Source organism: Anas platyrhynchos, chromosome 12 (assembly GCF_047663525.1).
Source record: "Anas platyrhynchos isolate ZD024472 breed Pekin duck chromosome 12, IASCAAS_PekinDuck_T2T, whole genome shotgun sequence".
Lineage (NCBI taxonomy): Eukaryota > Metazoa > Chordata > Aves > Anseriformes > Anatidae > Anas > Anas platyrhynchos.
Genome location: NC_092598.1, coordinates 20,112,501 through 20,137,500, shown reverse-complemented (window position 1 = coordinate 20,137,500; position 25,000 = coordinate 20,112,501). Strand labels below are relative to the sequence as shown.

Genomic DNA, 25,000 nt, shown 5'->3' with positions numbered 1-25,000 from the left:
CCCCTTATGAGGTCTCACCCATATTTCCAAACCCAAGAAGTCGTCCCTTCCTTCTGTTTCTGTCCATCTCCACAAGATTCTGACACCACCATCTTATTTTTTCCATCAGACGCTAACCAAACCGGACTTCACTCACGGGAACAGCTGCCACCCAACCCTCCCTGCTGTACCCTTGGCCACATTGGGGAAGTTTCCTTCCCTCTCTGAATGTTCTGATTGAGCTCAACACATGCCCAAGGACTATGTACCCCTGCAGCCTGTGCTCAGACCGTCATCCTCACAGAATTCAAGATACGAAGGATGATCATGACGACTCCTGCCTGAGGCCACAAGCACAGTAGAGTGATGGTACGAGAGGCCACATGGGATCTTCTCTGGGGCTGCTCAAAGTGCTGGGGACAAGGATGCAGATGATGACAACTGCCATTCTGCTCTTACTACTCTGATTTGTCCCAGCCAAAGAGCTGTCTCAAAGTGAGCAAGTGGGAACGGAGTCCCCCTTGGCTGCTTGGACCCTCTCAGCAGAGTGCATTCCTCTCAGCACTTTGAGAGCTGCATCAGAACAAAGAAGGCTCACTACATTGTACAGAAAACTAGGAGAGTACATTGTGTATGAAGACTTGAACTGTTCAGAAAAAAATATTTTAAATATTTCAATCAAGATGATTTTAATCATAAATTGAGCAGTTGTCAGCAATTCTTAAAAAAATAATAATAGTTGTTCTTGCAGAGAGAAAAAGGTAGTGTGATTGCCAGGGTGACAAACTGTATTGCTCACACTGTGCAATATATTTGTTCATCTCATACAGTACCAAGCATTAAAAAAAAAAAAAAAAAGAAAAAAAAAAAGAAAAAAAAAAAAAAGACAACTATCATTAAAAAACCCAGGACTACTGTAATTGATACCTAAACTGATATTGTTAGCAGTGGTGCCAAGCCTGGAAGGTCAGCCCCTTGAAATAACATATTTGGCTAATTTGGAAGAGTTTGCATTGACAATGTCTGTCAATAAAGAAGAAATTTGATCCAGCAATTCTCAACACATTTATTATAAGTTATACTTGAAACACATACATGAACAGGATAGTACAAAAATGAACAAATTACTTAGAACTCCTTTTCATTTACTTTCCTGGAGTTTTTCTGCCAGAAGTTTTACACAAATAAAAACACCGACAACTGCTAAAGTTGACTTAAATACGGGTCTTCATTTACTGAGATGTATTAGTTTGCAATTTAAAAAAAAAAAAAAAAAAAAAAAGTAAATAAAGCTGCAGTGTTTCACACGGGATTGTTAAGTTATTGAAAGCACACTAGAATAGGGTTAGGAAAACGCAAATCAGTGTTGTAGGACTGTTTGACTCCTTAGTAAACAGAATCCAAACTGTGTCAGTTCTCAAATAAGAGAAAAGACTTGCTAAAAGCTTCAAGATGTTGGGAAGAATGTGCCCTACAATGCCAATTTACTGCAATAAACCTAGGTCAGTAACTAGACTGTGGGCTTCTTTGTGTCTCATATTCTGAATGCAGAAAAAAAAAGAAACAAGACCTCTGTGCCTCCTGCTACTGGGGAAAGAGCCTAAGGAGGACTGAAAACTGACAGCTCCTAAAAATAATAAAGCAAATAAAGCATCAAGTAGAGGCAGAAACAGTGATTCTCAGCAAGGACTGAAATGAAAGAGTCAGAGCTGCTAAACTCATTATCATAGGTAGATCTGTTAAAAATTAAATTTTCAGAAAAAAAAAAAAAAAAAAAAAAAAAAAAGGTTCAAACCCAAAACTGGCCAAAAATTGACATTGCAATATGGCAATGTTTACCATGGAGAAGTCAAAACACTTTCCTTAAATTCTGTCATTTGTATTTTTATACTGTGTTACAATATAGCGTAAGAATCTAAAAACATGAAATGTAAGCTAGGCATTTCAACTCCATCAAAATATTTGCATAGCTTCCCCTGAAAAAAAAAAAACAAACAAGGAATATATATACTACATGCTGGTAGTCATGTCTTTCAAATTAAAAGCTTTCACCATACAAAACATTTATAATCTTTTTTTTTTTTTAATTTTTATTTTTTTAATTATGAGTTTGTGTGTAATGACCTGGCCCTAAAAAGGAAAGAAAAACTCTGAGGAATAAAAATCAAGCAGAATAGATGGTTGGATGTTTAAACTGACAAGAAAAAATAAGCAGCTCTGAATGAGACTGGTCTATATAACTGCTACTGCCTGTTACTCACTAGAACAGCTAACACATATTGAGTTCCCCTTGTGCTTTTCGGTTTTGCTAACTGGGAAAGGTCTCCTGGTCCTCATTCTTAGGATAAAGATGGGAGCCCCACCACTCCCAACGGGACCTGACATGGTTGGCCTTACTCATGTTTTAACACTCCCCAAATAACCCACCCTGTGCAGCTACTTGGACAACTTTTGCTTCATATGACCAGGATTGTCACAGTTCTGGCCCCCTGTTTAGTCAGGGAAGAGATGCAGGCTCCAGCTGTGAGAATTTTCAACACCTTAACTTAGACAAAACACCCAAACCCTAATGCATAAATTGTGGTCTTCCTGACCCACCCACATATCCCTTTCTCTGTCTTCTCTCTGCACCGTTCCAGGAAAACTTCAGTTTTTAGCTGAAAACCAGAAAACAGTATTAGGGTTGTTTTTTGTTTAAAAGGTACAAATTGTCTTGAAGTACTTCTAGGGTAAATCTGTGGGAAAAAAAGGACTCATTTGGCAAAAGCATGTCCAATTTGTAATTTTTTAATTTTTTTTTTTTTTTTTTTTTTAAATAAAGGATGGTAAGTCTTACATTTTTCCATCGGTACTTTCCCTTTTCAAAATGTCTTCACTATGAATATCAGATATATAAAAAACAGATCATTATGAACTTCTGCAATGGACATGAGTTAAAGAAGAAATCCATTCAGTGAAAAAATTGAGATTAAAATATGTATTTTATACACATATGTTCTCAAGGGGTGTTTCACTAGGATATTTCAATTATTTCAATAAACACCAAAAAATTATGCCCCCTTACAAGGAGTGAGACTTGGTCAAAATTTCTGTTTAAGGTCATGTTTGAGTATTAATATAAGACTGAAAGCAGTACAGCAATTGGAGGAAATGTGTATACTTTTTAAAAAAATATTTCAAAGCTACAGTGCTGTAGATTTCCTAACATTCGTAGTATACAAAATTAGTACAGAAAAAGAAATTTCACTCCTACTTTCATATTTCTTTAGATCTTAACATGACATTAATGAGCAAATACACACTAGGATGATGATCACACTGTAGGATAAAATGGCTCATATACTGTGTTGATAAGTAAAGATGAAAGAAATCCAGAACAAAGACACAACACTATTGTGGAGATATGTTTAGATTCAAAAATATTTGTATCAGTCAAAGATAGAAACACCCAAGACAAAAAACAACTGATAAATAGAAACATCCACTTTTTCCACTTGACTGTATAATAAATACACTGTATATGTTAAAGCATTACTCCATTACTAGGCCTAGCTGCCACATGCAGTACATAAACACATCATATACATATTTTCCGTCTGATCTCTGATGCATTTGTAGCTTCTATTAAATATCAATGCCATTCCCAAGCATTTGAGGACAGAATTTAACTTATGGGAGACAAAGAAGATGCTCAAGTAGAAACAGTACTGACACTGAAATCCTGACGCCCAATGACGCAATCATGCACCACATAGCAATAGCAATCATGCACCACAGATTCTCCTCTTCATTTTCTTTTCCATCATATGAAGAGGTTTTTTATTTATTTTTATTTGTTTTCTCTTCTCATGCTGACTGACTAGTTTACTTTATACATCATGACACCGTTCCTTCACAACACAGCACTGCTTCCTCATAGTGAGCCTGGTCATTAGATGAATCACTCTGAAGTGTTAATAGTACTACCCAAAAGAGATGAACCTTTAGCATCACAGATGCTCAGACAGAGAAGTCTCCAGGACTGGTAACAATTTACAAATATGTCAGACACAGTGGCACATCATCTTGATTGACAAGATGATGTACTTCATTGTACTTCCATGAACATCTCCAGTACTCTCACCAATCAAGAAACTAAAATTAGCATTTTTAAGATGGCTATATATATATTTATTGTTTTAATGGCATCAACCTAGTGCCATGTACAGGTCAACAGAAAAGCCACTTCTGAGCAATGAAAAGCTGAAGCAAATACAAAAGGTGCTCTGAAAAGATGCTGCAGCAGCCAGCCACTTACCATTAAGAGGGAAGAGGAATTTATTGTCCAAAAGAAAACTTTCAAACAAGTATGATGTATTATATTTTAGGAATAAATACTGAACTTGACCAGACAGTTCATACCACATGTTACATTATTATTATTATTATTATTATTGTTTAATACAATGTCTTTAAATACAAGTAATTTCGGCTACAAACTATAACTATTTAAAGTCGTGCCTAGAAGCTCCATCATGAGTCAGGTATTGTACATAAAGGTGTGCTGAGGGAAAAGTACAAAATAAATAAATAAATAAGAAAAACACATACTTGGGATACTTATTATCTTACTGAAGGGGAAATGTCTCATTTACACAAGAGTAAATAATGGTGATATATATTGATCTTACTGATTTTGCTTCCCCAGTTAATCGGAGTTTGCAAAAACAATTGTCTAATAATGTTATTTTGTGATTTTACAGCTACTTGTGTTGGTGCTATGTGAAGGACGCAAGCAGTTATTCTTGGTCATGGATTTGCAAAACCCTGATTGAGAATGATTTGAAGAATTGCTTGTTTGAACTTTTTCCACTAAAGATAGGTCCACAAGGTACTGCATTGAAATAGGCAGGCTAAACCTAAATTAGAATGAATTAGCCCAAACAGAACACCAGATTAACACAGCTATATTCCTTTCAGGTATAAAAGTTTACATCAAGTAAACCATTTTTTTTTTTTTCCTAACATGCTCTGTTAAACATTTACAAGTTTTTACAAGATGCACATCCTGCTGTCCCATCCTGAACTCAGTCCTGGGTCCAGCAAGGGCAGAAGCACAAGCACAACACTCTGAGGTGAGTTTTGAGCATCCCAGATCATTCTTTTTAACTTGAACATCAGAAGTAATTTTAGGTGGGTGAATCATATAATGAAAATAAGAGTCTGTTTATTTGTTGGTTTTTGAAAGCTATATAAGTCTTACCCAGCCTCTAATTAAATATTCACTAGAAATACATGGGTAATTTGCACATACTTCATGCTAACTATTCTTTTTGTTCTGGAGACAAAATTAGTATTTAATCAGTTAAAACTAGTATTGATCTTTTGCCAAATGAGAAACTGCCCCCTGACTTATTTCAGTGGCTCCATTTTTCTCCTCCTGACTCTGCTACTGCACACCCCTTAATTTCTGACTGGACCTGTCTCCCCTCCTATCCTTCATCTACTTTGACAGCAAAGCTCTCTGGGAAAAGGACTGGGTATGACCAAAATACAAATTTTGGTCAGAGCTACAAGGTTTTAATCTCAAACCATCAACCAGAAAAGCAGAAGAGTTATAAAATACATATTGGATGGATCTTCTCTTACGCCTCTCCTACACATGCAGTCAAAGAAGGGAAGAACATGAAACATGGAAGGAAGCTTTGAAGAACAATGCAGCCAAGATAGGTGACAAATCTACATGTTACCCTGAAGAAACAGGATGTGAAGTTCAGTTCTGTATTTTTATTTCTAAAATGTTTGTATTTCTAAAGAATGTAAAATATCAAATACTCTTCTTGAAGAACAATTCTCCCTCTAATCTCTTACCACATTGCTATACACTATACAATAAATATTATCCTGCTCACATGCTTCTGTTTACTTAGCTATCTATATTTGATGCTATCTCACAACATAAGTTTTAGTTCTGTCATCTTAAAATACTAATAGTTGTCAATCAAAACAGAAAGTGTGTAATAAAAACATTCTAGAAACTAATAACCTTATATTTCTACACTCTCAGCTTGGAGCTATGCATTTCTAAAAATGAGATTAATTATATGTTTGTCCAGTGTGCAATACAATCAGACAGACCGCTAAACACCATTCTCCTAGCAATGAACACAGACTACATGCATAATCATATAGAGAGAATGTTCATATATATTATGTAATATATGCAGTAGTAAATTAATAGTGCCATCTTCCTTTGGCCCAGAATTTTGATCTGTAAAAGTTTTGGGGGTTTGTGGAGGTTGTTGTTTTTTTTTTTTATTTATTTCTGTGAAATAACACAGTCTGACTGGTGCCACAATTCTAGGTAGAGAATGAGAGAAAAGGGCACAGTCAATACCAAAATAATTTATGGCAACTTTTTAACAAATATTTAGAAGCATGGAAGCACCAAGGACAGATACACAGGACAGATCCTTGAAGTCATAACATGGTAACATAACATAACCCGTAATAGGGTAAACTGCTGACTTTATTTTAAGGCATCAGGAAAATATCCTTTGAATTCTGTGAAACTTTAGTGGGAACTGTTTGGGACATTTAAATCTGCTCTGGTCGAAGTATTAGCAAATGCACTGTAGAAAACAATCCTGAAACATCAAGAAGATGGACAAGATTTGTAACAGATCTTTTGCTGCTCCAATTCTTATTAATCTAATCCATCACCCTTACTGAGGTGGCAAAGTTTTATGTAGACTTTAAAATTATGACCATTAGAAAATTATGTCTGCCTGCGTAGTATATACATACGTATGTATGTAAGGTCTGTTTTTTAAACACACGCGCAGAGAAAACTTTTGCACCTAATTTGCCAATGCTACAGCTATAACAGTGCATTAATCTGGCAACTGCAGAAATAAATTTCTAATTATGGTTATATGAATGCACAATTTGCATGTTGCATGCATAATCACAACCCATGAACTTGTAACTTAGGCATGCAGTAACTTAGATATGTTTACTGCCAAAAATGTAGTAGTATTGGACTATGACATGCTTATGCCGCAGAAGCAGGATCAATTTGTCAGCTTTTCCCCAAAATAGAAAATTAGAAATCCTAGAAGGTAGACAACAAGGTGATATAAGAGAGTGAAAGAGGCCCCTGAAAAATAAAAAAAATTAAAAAAATTATTTGAGATAGATTTTTTGGCTTTATTGTGCTCCAGTCACCATGGTCTTGTTGTTGGATTTCCTCTGGCCCCTGTCCCCTATTTTGCAGGAAGGCTTGTGACTTTCTGAAACCTGAAGTTTACCTAGGATTTTATGCTGGAAATCTGATAACAGTAAAAGTTACTCATAGTAATGGCTCCAGAAAGCATCTCTGTTCCCAAGCCACAGGATGACAGAATACTTTATGGATGTGCAAGGTGTGTTAAAGGAAGAGAATAAAGGTTTCACTTAGTCCATGTGTCTTACTGTTATTTCTGTTATTCCAGAATGGAAATCCTCTTATTGACCAAGGCACTAAGCAATCACTCCCATATGACAGCCAATAAAGAGATCCATTGTTGACATACTTCAGTAGGAAAAAATAAAAAATAAAAAAAAATGAAAGGGTATGAAGAAATGAAAAGGTATTTTCTTTTTAAACTTTTAGAGAGTAATAGCCATAATTGGCTTCCCTATGTAGTTTGGCCCTAGTTTGTCATAGTATTACAGTGAGAAACAGTGCCCTGCAATGATTTTTTATACACAAACCTTAATGACTTCAATTGCTGCTAAGGATGCAGAATGGTGGCAGGATATGACTGTTCACCATTAAGGCTCTAAAGCCTTCACAATTACTGAGTATACAGAATATTTATTATAGAGACTGTGCCAGACCTTTTTGTGAGCTGCCCTGGGCCTGTTCTCTGAGCCACATCAAGCAAGAAGTTTAAATGAAACTGCTCCCAAGTTTCTGAAACGGTTTAATAAAACATATACTGACTGTAATATTCACTTTATAGTAGAAAACTATTGCCCCTTGGTTTGAAAAATGACCTCTAGTTGGCTATTTTACTCTCAGCTTCATAGATTATAGTCCGCTGTTGGTCATTTTCTCAATCCACAGGGCAATACTTTTCCATAACAAGCTCAAACTGCAATCAGTATTTGTAGGCTGTTACACAAGTTGAGGATAATATGTCTCAACACATTCTATTATGTGACTAAACAAAAGAAATAACAACCTGGTGACACAGATATATGGAGAAAAACAGTGCAATTCTTCTAATGCTCTAATGCTGAAATGGCAGAAAACCACATTTCTTTGTATTGTACTAATTTATATTACATTTATTATATTCAATATACAACAATCTCTAATTTGATTTTTTCATTAATAAGGTTTTGTTTTGTATTATCTTATGTCTGTCCTTATTCCAATGTAAAATGACAAATACTGAATTCTATTAATATCAGATTTTAGAAATGACAGCTAGTGACTGATATCCTAACACTAAAATCATATAAAAATGTATTCACATAAATACCTTAAAGATCGGTTGCTCTTGGGCACAAAAAGCGTACATGCATAAAAACTCAGAGGTTTGATATAAGGAAATTCTGATATAGTTTGTAGAGAAGTTACAAGTAATTGTTTCAGCACCTGGCTCCACTATATAATGTGAAATACAACATTTCAGAAAATTAGTTCCCCTATGATAGAATCAAATAGATGCACTGTGTTGACAATAAGTCATGGAAGAGGAAGTGAGAAATCTGTCATCTATTCCAACATGTGCCAATGACAGACCTTAATAAAGTATCACCCCACCTTCCTACACCACAGTTACTCTGATCTTTGGGGCTAGTACAACTTACCTAGTTAGTTGGAGTGTGGCGAGGTTTAATTCTTTAATCAACGGATGATTAAAACTCTTGCAGATTCTTTACTGTGAATGCAAAATATTTATAATTACAAAAGTAACATTCATCTGTAAATAAAAATGTAGTTAGATGTGACACCCCCACACACTCAAAACCAAACAAATAACTTCCCCAAGCTGCAATTACTGGGGTCAAGCAGAAGTGGATATTTTCTAGCTCGTTCATCTATAAATTAAGAGCTTTCTTTCCTTTAAATGAATACACCACATTTTCTGGGGATCTGGGGGCAGAAGGGAGAATCTTGGCTGAAAGCTGTAAGACCCAGAAGAGAAAAATATTCATTATAGATCTGTATATGCTGCCTCAGAAGCTATATACATCTATAATGCTGAATTTTGAGATCTTAAAAGGGGTTGTTGTTGAGTTTTTGGTGGTTTTGTTTGTTTTGGGGTTGTGTGGTGTGTTTTTTCCTACATTTTCCACTACTGTTCCTACGTTATTGCTCAACCATAGATTCATCTGCATTCACTAGCTGAAATTTAAGTCTGGATTCATTTAAACATGGGGGAACTCCATCTACACACTCTAAAACATTTGAGCTAAAGAACATATTTGAATGTGATTACCAGACGATGATGGGCCTTTATCTAAATTCCTTGAAGAGTTGTAAGATATCTAACTCTTTAATAGTTTTTGGTGCATAAGATTTTACAACTTTTATGGTTTTAAAAGAAAGGTTTTCTAATATAAAAAGCCACATTTTTTTGGGGGGAGGGTAATGAAAATGGCACACTTGTCATAGCATAATGGATTAATTAAGGAATATGATGTTTATCCTAGCTTCTGAGTTGTACGTCTTCATAACTCACTCACAAAAATTAAACGCATTATACTATGCTCCACAGTGATATATCTTTTATTTTTTACCTGTAGAAAATAAATTATTCTAAAATGAATTATTCCATATCCAGTAAGAAATGTAAAAATTACACTGTTATTTTAAAAATTTACATTGCAGTGTATAAAAAACAATCTTCTCACTGTGTTTTTGAACAATGTTACTCCCACTATTATGAAATCATAATTGCTGCTGCCACACCTAAAATCAAATGCCACAGATGTTGTATCTCTTTATAAACTGTGCATTTGGTACCTTAATCACAAAACCACATATAGTATATTTTAGGACTATTATTTTATTGCTGACTGCTTTTGTATATAAGTAACACACAACTATGAATACAAAGACTCAAAATCCTCATTTCTCAAATCAACAGATGAAAAATCCCTAAATAATGTACAGATGTTTCATATTTAAATGAGTTATTAGCATTTAATGCTGCCAATCATACATGCAAATGTATCGGTGAATTTCAAGGTACTCAGTATTTACAATGTTTGTTGTTTTTTAAATTCAATGATTTTAGGATATCTGAAAAAAAAATAGTCAACAAATTTTCTATAATATATTTCTGATGTAATCTTTAAATTCCTTTGAGTGGTCAGATATATTATGTTCCATATCAATTCCTTTTACCTCAAGAAAGTTGATTCTGCTGTCCGTAAGCTGCAGTGTTTCACTAAAAGTAAATTATCTGCCTTTATCTATAGAGCAATCCTCTTCCCCAAAACAAGACAGAACAGAGTTTCTAATCCTACACAGATAGAAGAATACACACAAACTGTACATTTTACAGTAAAGACAGAGTAATACAATGGTTGATAAATCATGTATGTGTCTGTGTACAAAGAAAAAGGTTTATCTCCTTTCCTGTAAGATGTGTCTATATTAGCACACACTCCCCATGCTGCCACTGCAACACTCTGTACAAGCTCTGTAATAGAGACATCTAAGTTTAAAAAATGAAGCAGCCCACAGGTCAAACAAGTTCCTGATGAGAAGTGCTTAACCAGAAATATTATTCCACTGATTGTAAGTTTTCATCCATACATCAAACCCTCGAGTCTATTGATTAAATAAAACTAATGTTTCTTTATTTCAAAACATAAGAGAATTAAATCATCCCCATTGTTTTTCCTTGGTTTGGAACTATCAAGTTGTACACACTTGCCATGTGTCCTGCTTATAATTACAACATCCTTAAGGAAAGCTTATCCTACAATGACTGATCACAGGTTTCTTGCCTCTTCCTCTAAATCTTCTGCTCCTGGTCATAATCAATGGCACTTGACGGCCCAATATTCTGATCCAATATGGCAAGCAATATGATCCAAGATCTGCTAAAAAAAATCAATAAATTCCTTTCCTTCAGGAAATTTTGCATCAGAACAACTTTAAGCATATATAAATACAAGAATTTACTGCAATTATACTGGCACATCTTTCCTTTCTTATGTCTCTTTCACTGCATAATTAGCTGTATCATGCCTCAGTTGTTCTTGCAGTCCCACATAACATAATCCAGGCAAAGTAGCCCTCACAAAACCTTATCCAACTCAAGAGCTGCTGGCTTGGAGAACGGAAGATCTCATTCAGTAAGCATCCACATCAAAATATAGTGTATCCGTATTCTGCTGAGTCCCATGTAGTATTGACCAGGGCCTGAAGACACCATCAAATACTAACTTGGCACGAACACACAACAAACTGCTAACAACGTCTTTGAAGAGCACCAAGAGGTGAATACAAAAGTCTTCTGGGGTTTAGGTGTGGGTGTTTTTTTGTTGCAATTTTTTGTGTTTTCCTCATTAAAATAAAATAAAATAAAATAAAATAAAATAAAATAAAATAAAATAAAATAAAATAAAATAAAATAAAATAAAATAAAATAAAATAAAATAAAATAAAATAAAAAGTCCAAATTATCTTAATAGCTCCCCTGGGCTGCTAGGTCTCCAAGACAGCCTACAGCTTGATTCCCGTCTAGCTGTACCATGCCACCCTGTGCTGTTCATCCATACTCCAACACTCAACACATATTGAAATGTAGCCAGAAAACCCTCTGTTGGAGATTCAGTTTCCGTTCTGGAGGGTAATTGCAGCTAGGCTAAAATTGTAGCATCTAAGTTCACTCATGTCTTTCGCCCTACACTTCCAGATGAAAGAGCATGCACTAAACTCAATTCTGTTACTGTATATACACATTTAGTAAGTCAAATAAAGTACTTTTTTTAAAAAACAAGGAATGTTTAATGTACTTCAAATCTTCTTTAAATTATCATAACAGTAAATGTATAATTAGCAATAAATTAACAAAAAAGTAAAAAAAAAAAGTATTTATTACCTGTTAGTTATTTCAGTTTAATAGAGTCGCAGAAATGCAGAGCGATAAGCAAGCACAGGCATCTGTACTAGTTAAGAAGGCTTCAGTTTGGGCATGCCCTTCAACCTTTCAGTCCTTTTCCACTAGAAATCACTAGTTCAGCATCAGCAAAACTAAGTAAAGATGGAGTCTTTCTTCTACTAAGTAGCACTAATTTCTGCCTGCAGTGTCACTGAGAAGAGGATCAATCAAATCACAGAGGCGGAAAAGTGTTTGTTCTCATCAGTGAAGATGAGTTGAAACCACCCTCCAAGCATCAAGATGGTAGAGTCATAGAATGGTTTGGGTTGGGAGGAACATTAAAGATCTCCTAGTTCCAACCCTCCTGCCATGGAGAGAGACACCTCCCACCAGACCAGGTTGCCCAAAGCACCATCCAACCTGGCCTTAAACATTTCCAGGGATGAGGCATCCACAGCTTCTCTGGGCAAGCTGTTCCAGTGCCTCACCACCCTCTGAGTAAAGAATTGCTTCCTAGTATCTAATCTAAGTCTACAAAATACACGAAGGAAACTTTAAAAAAAATAAATAAAAATCAGCAGATATTATTGTAAAATATAAATGCAATTCTCTAAATCAAGAAACCAGAAGTCAGATCAAGAGCTCACAGCCAGGATTTTCATCAGTCAAAGAGCATAAGGATTCTCCTTATGTATCAAGTCTTTGATTGATATGTGATCTTTTCTTTCTTTTCAGGCAGAACAGCTGTCCAGTGAGCTAGAAGAAATGGCCATGAAGACAGCTTTGCGTCTGATATGACTTTGAGACAGAAAATTATCCCAATGATAAATGCTTTAAATTGAATTTCTATGGAAAAGAATAAATTAAAAATGTCATCCATGAAAGACTTTCTCTCTTTGTCCCTTTGAGCAAGCAATCAACTGTTACCATAAATATAGCTTTTTTGGGGCGTAGGGTGGGGGAAGTGGAGCAGTTTCTGATACAGAAGAGAAAAGGTACGTACCTCAAAACTGCATTTGAAATACATCTAACCAGAAAGGGGCAATAGCTGCTTTTGAGAGGACCACCACTGGGCAGAATGGAAAAAACAAACAAACAAACAAACAAACAAAAAACACACCAAAAAAAAAAAAAAAAAAAAAACAACACTGCAGATTGTCTGGACATTGTGACCTGGGATAGGGATATGTCATAACTTCCTTGATTCTTCTCTGTAAGGAAACGTTCCAAGGAAGCTGAAACACACACTACTGGTTGATAAAGACATAGAATCTATGACACAATAACTGTAAGAAGAAATGGCTTGACTATGTCCAAGAAAAGCAAAACAAAGCAATAACAAACACCATAAACCTTCTCAGCAGAAGTAATTGGTACAGATCAGTGCAAATTTATTTAATCTAATGGATTTATATAAATTACATAAATAGAAGACTACATCCACTGAGATAATTCAGTGAAGTTATGTTTCTTTCCCTTTCTGTTCCCCTGAATGGCCTTTCTTCCCCATATTTTCAAACCACCTCCTTCGTCCCTGCTTCTGGAGTCTTCCTCCTCTTCCACATAAGCTGCCATTAACCCTCTACAACAGAGTGGTGCACCTTCCATTGCTGACATATGTCTGCTCTTCTGCCTCCTCACCTGTCCCTCCTGGCATCACTGGGTGCTCTCACAGGGATTTTAAATCCACAGATCCAGGCTACAGTTCTCAGAAATCCTGCTCAGTGGGATTCTGACAACAGAAGAATGGGAGATAAGAACATAAAAGGAGCCCCAATGTGGTGCCCCATCAGGAAGCCAACTAAATCTGATAGACAGTCATCTCTGACCTAGAAGTAGGAAAGGGATGAGCATTTAGAGAACAGAACAGCAGCTCAGAAAACCTTTATATGGTCTGTAATCAGCCAGCAACACCTAACAAACAGAAAGCATTTGTCCAGGTCTTTACTTCTGGGATAATCAAATCAAGTCCCCCTCCCCCCACACACACACACACACTCACAAGTTTTATATGTGTTTGTATTTCTATGTTTCCTCTCCTTGTTCCTCACTTTTACTGTGCAGTGACTATCAACAATTATTTTACAGAGAGACTCTTAACAAGCTTACAGGATGCCTTTAGTAATAAGATAATTATTTGTAACTCTATAAAAAATTATAATTTTTAATTTAAAAAGAAATCAAATAAAAACAGCTTTCATCTTTCTTGCCATGTGAAGAAAACATTCTCTGCCTACAACTCAAATTATCATTCTCTCCTTTGTGCAAAATGAATTGACCCAGAAAACTAAAAGGGTAGGAACCCATATTTGCTGGGCTTATTCAGCAGCCAAAAGTTCATGAAAAACACTGTTGTGTATCACATAGCAACCACTTGATGCCTATTGTTAAAATACAGTAGTTATTCAAAAAGTAAAATCTTGCATTCTGTAATAAGAACCCAGGCTGCAATGTGTGTTTACTGTTTTGGGGAAATAGTCATCTTGCCATTTTTTCTTTTTCCATAGCCTTGGCATATTTGGTCAGCTATGCAATGCAGTTACCCACAGGAGAAAAAAAAAGAAACAAAAGAATTTTCCTCCAGTGTTTAACTCACAGGATAATGTGCATTCAAAGCAACACATCAGATCACTATTCAGAGAGTTAAAATGCACACTATTTTTATGCAGTAAAAATGTGATATTCTAGAGGAAGTGTGTGAGGGAGAAAGGGAGAAAAACTCATCACTTTGTGATTGAGTATTGTACGTTCTGCATTTTTACCTCTTCCCAAAGTAAACTACCCCAAATGGGTGAGGCAGTAGGTCTCAATCTTTGTCCCTTCCAACTGAACTGTTGTATTCTAAAATCCTTTATAGAGGCACAAATGTCAATGTCACAACTGCAGAGTTGCACTTCTGCCCAGCAGTATTACCTGTCACTGCAGCTGTGCAGGTGTAGAAACTTCACAGGCATCTCCCATTTTACCTTTCCTCCAAATATTTTGTGGTAGTAAATGGTGAAAATAAATAAATAAATAAAATAAAGGAGGAAAGAAAGTCCACTGTAGACTCCAAAAAAATATCAACAATTTCTGCTAATTGAGCCTGTTTTACTCTAACATATTTGAAAAGAAGCGACTGGTTGCTTAAGCAATACTGGCCTTCCCTCGTCTCCATGAAAGATGGAAGACAAACAGCTCTCAATTTCATTCACAGATGCAGAAGACTGTCTATTTAAATTATCAAAGCAAGGCCAAAAGGGTTCTTTGAAACAACTGCTGAAGAAGATGAAGAAAAGAATAAGAAAGATATAAACTCCCTTGTAGGTGTTATTATGTGCTATTACACAAATAGCACAACTTAAAACTTGAAGATAATGGCATATTTAATACCAGAAGGGAATGGCAGACTTGCTTAGCATAACTTTGAGATGTTTCATCAAGGCTGTGTACAAACAGGTGTGCAACATTTTTGCTGGCTGTAAGATGCTCATTAAGATTATTTGCTATCTGAAAGACTGCTTAAACTCCTTTTAGTAGCAAAAAGTAGGTATAAAAAGGGAAAATGTGTGAACTTGTATGTTTTTCCAGAGAAACTTGAGCCTAGCTGTATCCAGATAAGTATGTGCTGTTTCTATAGTCTCCAAAAAGAAAGTTGAGTGGTAGACAGCTAATCTCAGATGAACGAATGGAGCTTGTAAGGAAATGTGAGAATGACTTATGTACCTGGGAGCAAAGAGCTAGGGGTTATGATTCTAGAGAAAGATGTTTGGCTGCTTGCAAAACAACATAGAAAACATGGATGGATTGAAGTTGCAGCTAGCTTGCTGAAGTTGTTTCTACTTCTCTTAATAATACTCCTTCACTGGAGGTAAGAGAAGAATGCAAAAAAAAAAAAAAAAAAAAAGTCTTCCTATTAACCACTGGCTTACGAATGCGTGTATTCAAACATAAGTGCATACCCAAAAAATATTTGAGTCAGTCAAAAGTTGGATTGGTACGTACTTATAGACAGGCATTGTCTATTCAAAGGAAAACCTTGGTTTAGTCACTGGTCAGTGACCTGGCCATGACAGGATCTGGTAATTAGATATGACTTTTGAATAGCTGTAGTTACAATGGTACAGTCATACATGATTTATCAGCAAGATACTGGCATACTTGATGAAACAAAGCAAAAGCTATTATTATTAGTGTACAACTAAAAATTAGGAAAATAATAAAAATAATAATATCCTCTAAATAAATAAAAATAATATTCCTCTGAAAATAATAATCCTCTAAAATAATAAAAAGTATCTATTGAAGGATAATGCAGAATTTTCCTAGCACAACTCAAGTTCTCTCCTGAAAAATGTATCTCTATTCTCATGCTTCTATAACAGGTTCCCAGCACTGGGACTGGTAATTTATGATTCACCAAAATACTGCATAGAACAAAAACGGAATACCTACACTGAACCTATGTAAATCACTAAGAATAATTGACTCTAAGGACCAGTAAGAACAAAGCCCAAAACCCCTATCAAACATTTATTGAGGTTTGAAAAAGTCAAGAGAAAGTGTATTATTTTTTTTTTTAAATGGGGATATATTGGGATTTCTGTAACAATTGACTTGTTTTGCCTGCTTTTAGCTAAGGATCTCAAAGAGCGCTCCAAGTGTTAATTAAATTACAAAGCATTTTCGATACAGGTAAATGGTATTATGCCCACAGGGGAACCAAGAGAACATTTATGCTTCATTACTAAAGTCACACAAGTAATTCAGTGACTAGTAATATAACACAAGACTAGTTGCTACTTCTTCCTGATGGCCTCAAAGGAGATAAAAATTAGTCTTAAAAGATTAAAATATTTTCCTCTTGTGCTTTTTCTACCTTCAAAAATTAGGCTTTTTATTTTATTTTTCTTACTCTACTTACTGGTAGGCAGAGTAAGGCTTACTGGTACTTTCTTTCAGAATCACACAAAACAGACCGCTTCCTAGTCTACATAAGTTCATTCAAGATCACAGTACAGCAATACAGACAGAAACCTAAGCAAGGACAATTAATTGAAATCATGCTTTTTAACTGCTTTTGCAACCACATCAGGACCCACCACACCCTGTTTCTAACCAGCCATAGTCCCAGAGACAACACGTAAGAGCCTCTATCCCACCAGAACGAAGATGGAAAGATGTGCAGATGAAATAATCACTCACTGGCCAATTCACTGACTTCCAATCCTACTTTACCAAAGAAAAAGACAAAACTCCCCCATGGAAGCCAGTCCCTCATGCAATTAATACAATCTCCCACTGAAAGGAACAACAGAAGAAAAAAAAACAAGGCTCTGAAAATTCTTCAGACAATGGAAAAGTCTATTCTGCACTAGAATGCACCTATTTGGGGCTGTGTGTAAAGAAATGGGGAAGAAATTTTTCTCTGACAACTCTGTTCTTAGCCAAGAAAGGAAGCTACCTGTTTACAGGCCAACTTGGCTCTTTGGCTAGTACACCTGCAGGATCTAGAGTAATAAAGTAGTATGATAATGCAGTCAACATAGGAGACAGTCCAGTGACTTACAGTACAACCTAAGGCATACCTAATTAAAGACTAGCACAACCCTTTTTGGATCTTCAACAAATTATACCTCCATTAGTAAACTGAATTTGGAGAGTACTTCATGAAAGGTTTTTCTGTTTAGTAAATAAGTACATGTATTTATTACTAAAAAGATGGAAGCATCTATTTGAAGTTGTTTTAAACATTTTGAATACAATGTTAAGGCAAGATTTCAAACCTTTCCCCTTACTTCTTGTTACATCATGAAGAATGAGCCACAAAGAAGAGATGAAAATGTCTTCGATTTAAATGACCAAGACTTAAAACTGTTTTTACCATGGCAGGAAACAAAGCTGCTGCATATTTTTCCAGTTGTATTATTGTTATATGGTGTGACAATCATCTTTTTTTTTTTCTTTTCCTAAAAATATGTCTAAAGAAGCACACAGTTTATGCACTGCATTCAAAATATTTTTCTTCATTTACATTGATTGCATATTTCAAATCCTTTTACAGCTGTATCGCTTAGCCTAAATCAAATAAGGAATCCACATAAATGCATACATACACTTTCCTTGTTTTTAGACATTGCTGATATTGACAAGATTAAAATATTTTTCTCATTCATTATTTATTGTGATATGATGAAACGGTAAGAGTAGGTATTTAACAGAACATCACAAAGAGTTAAAATGTGGACATAATGTTTCATTTTGATTTTACTGCAACAGTGTTAAGTATGTTACTCCCTGACTGCAATAATGACATCTTTAGGTGATGAAGATTTAAGATGCTTTGCAAAGATGCAGTGTTACCCTAACCCTTCAGCCATGCTGATTAGTAGCAACATCAAACAGATGAACCCAATATTCCACACTGAAAGTGTGCCTATTCTGCACTGGAAAGCATGCTATGACTCAAGCCCTCCTCTAGCAGGGGTCTGGGGGTGTTTGTGCTCAGTGCAAGAGCAGCAAACTCTCACACTGCATCAGGTACATAAGTGGTATGACTGGAAAAGCCATCATAAATACACAACTCCAATGCTCCAGCACTATTGTTTTTTTGTCACAATAAATATATCTTCTGGATAATTCTTCCTCTTCTGGGGGGAGCTGTTACCTGACAAGAGGAGTTTGGGGTCATGCAATGCTATTCCTTCTTGAACCTCAAATACATGGTGCATATGCATGAATCTGTTTATAAAACATACATATATTGGATTGAAAACAAGAGACATAGCACTGCATGATCCCAGTTTCCAACTCACAGTTGGGCACAATTCTGCATGTTTCTGTTGGCACAGAATTAAGGAAATGCCGAACAGAGAGCACCACAGCAAAGACACCATAACAAAAACTGGTACTGCTGGGCAGAGCAGTATCAACCTTGCCTCCTGTAGTATGTGGCAGTATCTGGGTTAGATTGCAGAAAAACACATTTTAGCCCAAATGCTTATTTTTACATTCTACAATCTATGATAAATATAGGTACTAATCATAAGGTACTGAATTCTTAAAATACACCCTTAACAAAATAATGTAATGCACATCTCTCTTTACATGTCAAACAATTTGCCTAACAAATCATAATAATGCAGAATGATAAAAATTCAACCATCAAGCCCAAATACATGCATAAAGATTACCATGGCAAAGAATTGTGAATTTCATTAAATATGTTAAAGGCAAAAAAAATTCAGCTTTGAAAAATAGTAATCCTGTCTTTCAACAAAAATATTATAGGAAGCTATGAATTTGGTAGATCTGAATAGGATGTTGGTACATGTTTTACTAAGGTAATATAATGGCACACTATTATTAGATCACATTAATCATTACTGTGCCAAAGGCACTGACAGCACCACTGAAAAGGATTGAAAGGGCTGGTAATGGATATAAATTACCCATTGTGTGATAAAAGGATTTTTACTAAGAAGGTAAGAATAAAACAGCAAATTTCTAATATAACTGTTGTGTAAAAACCAAAATAAAAGTAATCCAGTTAGTAATATCCACAAAATCAGAAAGTAAGCACTTTTGAAAGAAGATAAAGTCACAATAAAAACTGTATACAATGTAAAATTAATTTCGTGGTGCATAATATTACTATCAATTTAAATAGGTTACATGATGACCTCTATGGGGTATGGTCAAGAGAAAGGTAAGCTTTGTTAATTAGAATTGAGCATGAACTTCTGCACGTGTATTTTAAGTTTGTGGGTTTGGAATTTTGTCTTTGGGTTTTGTGGTACATTAAAAAAAAAAAAAACAAACAAACAACAACAACAAAAAACTATATTGGTTTCATGACACCCCACTGAAATTCAAGACACATTGAGAGTTTTCTGTTTTTTTGCACTAAAATCACAACAAAAAGCCCATCTCTCAGATGGTTTTATTTGCATTCCAGCTGCTATTACAAAATGAACCACGTCTTTGATGAGCTATTTAACCATTTGATTGAAACCATTTGTATTAATAATTGTCCAGTTCTGTGCTTCTCCTTTACTCTGGCAAGTATTTCTTCATATTAGTAGGGAAGCTAAGTGAATTGGTCAAACTGCATTCTTATTTACTGTGTTAAACATCCACATATTTTCTCTGAAGCTGATGGAATTATTCTAGAATCAAGTCACTATAACTCTGGTTGAGCCAATTGTCTAGAATAAAACCCAGTAGCTCACATTCAATTAGTAAGTTTTAAAAATTGTGAGACATATTCTTAAATGATATAAATTCCTAAGTACAGACATCAGACTTGGGTCCACTCTTAACTTTACTCACGTGAGTAATTCCATTAGCGTCGGTAATTCAATACCTGCTTATGCATTTGCAGTACTGAAGCTTTAATATGCCTGAACATCCTCTCACTTACATATGCTATAAATCAGTACTATTCCTCTGAATCACAGTTTCTACTGATTCACACGATATAAAAATGAGTGGACAATCCAGTATAACAATTATAATAAAGAAATAACATAAGAATTAGATTTAGAAGGAGAAGCTATCAGAAATTTTGATTTAAGAATCAATTAACGCATGTAGAATGTAGAATTAATTATTGGTTATTTCCTAGGAAGCTAGACTTTTATTTCAAACTGAGGGCCAAATAACCTGATTCTGATTTCACACTGATTTCCACACCAGTCTGGTTTCTCAGACTTTACAGGAGCTACTCTTTTACCGCACAGGAATAGCTCTGAGGAAAATCACATACACAGCGTAGTATACCCCTCCACCCACTGATTTTCATGGGTGTTCTTCTCATGCTAATATACAAAAGAATATGAATCTTAATAACTTGCATGAGATGTTCTATTGAACTTCTGGGAAAAAAACAAACAAACAAAAAAGTGATAAAATTAATTTGATCATGAGCTTCATGGATATTTTTTGTAAATCAGCAGTCTGTTGATAAAGTAATAAATTATGATTCATTTCTAATAAAATTATTACGTATCAACCATATAAGATGAATGCTCATGATTTAACCAAGCAGATTTTTTTCTTGAAAAAAAAAAAAAAAAACCTATTTCTAGCTTGTGACATCCAAAAGAACTACAATAAAGAGTTTTCCTGAAGACATGAACATAATATTTTTGAAGATGTGAAAAAGTGAGAACAGATTTTAAAATCTAATTTAGGGACTTCATTTTTATGCCTTCTTTAAAAACAAAAAAAAATCAAACAAAAAAAAAAAACAACTAAAAACTCAGATGCAAAAGCAGATGAAAATATTGTTAAATAAGTAAGTTTTCTTACCAGTTACTCTTAAGCAACGTATCTGTTCCCTGGCTCCCTGGCTGAGGAAATTCTTAAAATACACAAGATAGGTACTGAAGGTCGCAACTGTATAAAAAAAAAAAAAAAAAAAAAAAAAAAAAAAAAAAAAAAGAGAGAGAAAAATTTAGAGAAAACAAGAAAAATACAAGAAAAATATGTCAAAACTCAATGTTGAATCAGACATTTACATTAAAATATTACAATGCCACCTCAAGCAGACAATCTACAGAGCAGAAGAGAGCAATGAGAATCAGAATATTAATGGGATTAACACCTTTTATTTTTTAAGCCTTCATAATGTACATGTTTTTCATGTACATTAGTTCTCATGCATTTCATTTTGAGAACTAAAAAGTTCTTTCAGTTCTGGATTGTTTTGAGAGGGAAAACCTCTCCTCAAGATAGTGCCGGGGAACAGATTGAAATTCTTCTGATCCTTTACCCTAGACAGTGCAGCAAAAGAGGACAAAACAGGATAAAATAAAAGTTGCATAGCATACTCCAGAAACCCAGTTATTCTTTTTGACATTGATATTCTAATCTTGTGAACTGAGTAAAAAGAGAACAGCTACTAATTGTATTTTTACTTTTTTTTTTTTTTAATTCCATTTTATAACAGAAATTAGTCCTTTGTAGATGATCTCATCTAATAAACCCCACTTAAAAGAGATAAGAGCCAGCAGTAAAAGCCAAGCCAGAATACTTCCAAGATATTTGTCAGCAGTGAATTTAGGGCCATTACATTAGTAAGCAAAATAGAAACAAAAACAAAGGGCGTTCTTAGAGCAAAATAACGTTCATTGGACTAAAGCTATAATCTGAAGAATTTATGACTGAGAATTCTAACCATGTCTGTTCCTATGTGTGTCTAACAAATGAAATTAAAGGTCATTTCCAAATAATACACTTTGTACATCTACATCAACCAAACTATTTCATACATCTGAGTCTGGTTCCGAAACCCCAGTTCAAGCAGCACAGCCTTAGGGCTTCACCTCACAAATACCACTCACCCAGAGAAGTGCTGACTTCTCTGCAGAGCCCCAGTGGCTGGCTGCAGCTATCAGCATGTGCAGAACTGTATCCTTACCATCTGTGGGACATGATTAAGAGCTCAGCCATTTTATTGTATTTGGTTTAACTTGGTCAGCACTGACAGGACCACACTGCTGGGCAATGCCATTTGTTGACTTGAAGGATAAACAACAATTCTGAGGACTGCTATTGATGACCATAACAATATTAAATAGTCCTGTAAATTAGGAGTTCCCTACTAAGCAGCATAGACCTCCACTAGTGCTATGCTGATGAAACACTTCCATGAATCCTCTAAGATCTGCCTATGCCCCACCTTATCCTGACTACATACAATAATACAGTAATGCAGTAATAATGCAGTAATGCAAAATATTACTGCAAAATATCCCACTTTGTCCGTGCCATCTCCTCTACTCATTCCTTGGCTTCTCCACCACACCAAACACATGCTACTTGTTTTCATTTCAGTTGTCTACCACGATGTTCCCTAATCCCCACTCCTTCCCCCTCAGCTGCAGATTAAGCCACTCTCTATCACACTCTTTGAAATACTTTCCAAGTGATAATTCTGCCATAGAACTTCTCTCACATAGAAGAATTACCCCAGTAAAAGCTTCAAACCCCTCATTTAAAACTCACATTTCCACAGTTAACTTCCAAAAATTCAACAGTAGACATCTGGTTTGCCATCACCACTGTTTCTCAAGCATAGGAACACAATTCTTTTTTGCTCTCTCCTCATGCCTGGTTTTATTTTACATGCCAATTGTCTCTGGTTTTATAGTTGAATTAATAACCCTAAAAGGCAAAGCCTAGCTTCTTGCTACATGTTTGACAGTGCTGACCTTGCTGGGCACTGAGTACAAACCCCAACTCTGTGCTGGTGCTCCACTTCCCACAGGCACAGCCAGCTCCACCAGAACCAAACCAGTGGGCAGCCAAGGCAAGCACCTACAGCACTGTCTGGACAGAGCAAAAACCTTTTGGAAATGGTTAAAAAAAAAAAAATTGTCATCAGATTTCATTTTTCCAAACACAAAACCATATCCAGATAGGATTCAGGTCCCACTTACACAGACCCATACTTTGTCAGACTTCAAATAAGTGAAGTTTGGTTACAATCTCTGGATACACAGAAAAAGCAAATTCCTGAGCTGCTATATATAAACACAGGTCCCATCCAATGTTTTCAATTCCACGGTGTCTAAAAACAGTGACAGCTTGTTTGTCTGGAATCTCTGCTGTTGTTGATGTCTTAAAACCTCAAGATACACCTGTTTTAGTGTTTACTTGCAGCTCATTCAAAGTAAGAAAGCCAAGGAATAGAAACAAAGAAGATAATAAGCTGTTGGGTTTGGAAAAGATGTTATCTCACTAAACAGGTTCTTAGTACACCTACGCTGACATTGTAGACTACATTTTTGCTATGCTATTACAAGGCTACTTGTGTTTAAAAAAAAAAAAAAAAAAAAAAGATTTTACATACACACTCATGACTTGCAAAATTCTAAGAATGATTCTCAAGGGGCTTTCACTAAGATGCTTTATAAATTCTGATGACAGACAGAACACAGTACAGCTTCATCTCTTAAAGTCCTGTACTGATTTGTTTGGAGGCTTCATGTCATTGATCAGCATGTCAATGTCTCTTGCAATCTGCTTTCCAGTTCATGACTGTGCGTGAACCCCTCAGGTTTAAAACCGTAAATGATTTAAGGTCTGTGATACATAACCCTATGAACAAATTGGGAAAATCTGTAGCTTTACACATTAAACTGTAGCAGAAATGATTTAAAACCTTATAAAAAGATATTTTACTTACCTGTGCTAATATTATTCTAACACATTTGACACTGACTATGTAAAGGAGATATTTTAAAGGTACAGGCAGCAAGCTGCATGAAAACAAATTAGGATAGTTCCACTAAGGTCAAATTGGGCCAGTTTACTAGTGTCTAACACATTTGCTGGCACCAAAAAAGTGGCCCTGCAAGCCCCTACAGACCAATTTCTCACAGTAACACCTACTGCACTCACATTCCTGCACAGCTGTAGCGGGCTCCGTGAGACAGCCTGCCACCCACAGTCCCCCTCACTGCCCCACTTCTGCCCTCCCCTGAGACCAAGAAACCCCACGGGCCTTCAGAGAGAGGATTGCATAAAAGTATTTGTGAGGCATAATTTTTGTTCATTCTTAAACTTAAGTAGCTCATTACTTTAAATGAGCAACCTCATCCCATCGCTGAGCAATTTCTGCAGGTTATGGCCAGAAACCTAACACACAGCAAGGGAAAACAGGTGCTTGAGTGCAGACTCAGAGAACCACATCACTCTTTCCCAAATACTGAGCCTGCAAAGGCTTTGTCATGAAGTTCTCAGCATCATCCTCGTTAAACTCAATGACCAAACTCTTGCTAATCTCAAGGGGACAAGGCTGGGGCCCTCTGGGAACAAGGCACAAGTTTTGATGGAATGAGGTGTCATGCTTAACTAATTGCTCCCTATCGGCTGCTTTTGAAGGGGTTCTTGAAGCACTGCTGTGGAGCTGCCCTAGGCACAGCAAGGCTGCCAGGACAGAC

At 35.7% G+C, this 25,000-nt stretch overlaps 1 protein-coding gene across 20 annotated transcripts in view; it reads right to left on the bottom strand.

The window, feature by feature from the left end:
- ZNF536 (zinc finger protein 536) overlaps positions 1 to 25,000 on the bottom strand; it is a 347,101-nt gene that overhangs the window by 270,023 nt on the left and 52,078 nt on the right. For 13 of the 20 annotated variants that reach the window (XM_021272913.4, XM_021272916.4, XM_021272918.4 and 10 more), the window contains exons 2-3: positions 21,363 to 21,449; positions 8,821 to 8,891 (exon numbers count right to left, since the gene is read on the bottom strand). The gene's annotated coding sequence lies outside the window, so the exon portion shown is untranslated. The remainder of the gene's footprint in view (positions 1 to 8,820; positions 8,892 to 21,362; positions 21,450 to 25,000) is intronic. The other 7 variants (XM_027466845.3, XM_021272920.4, XM_038185498.2 and 4 more) reach the window with 1 other exon arrangement.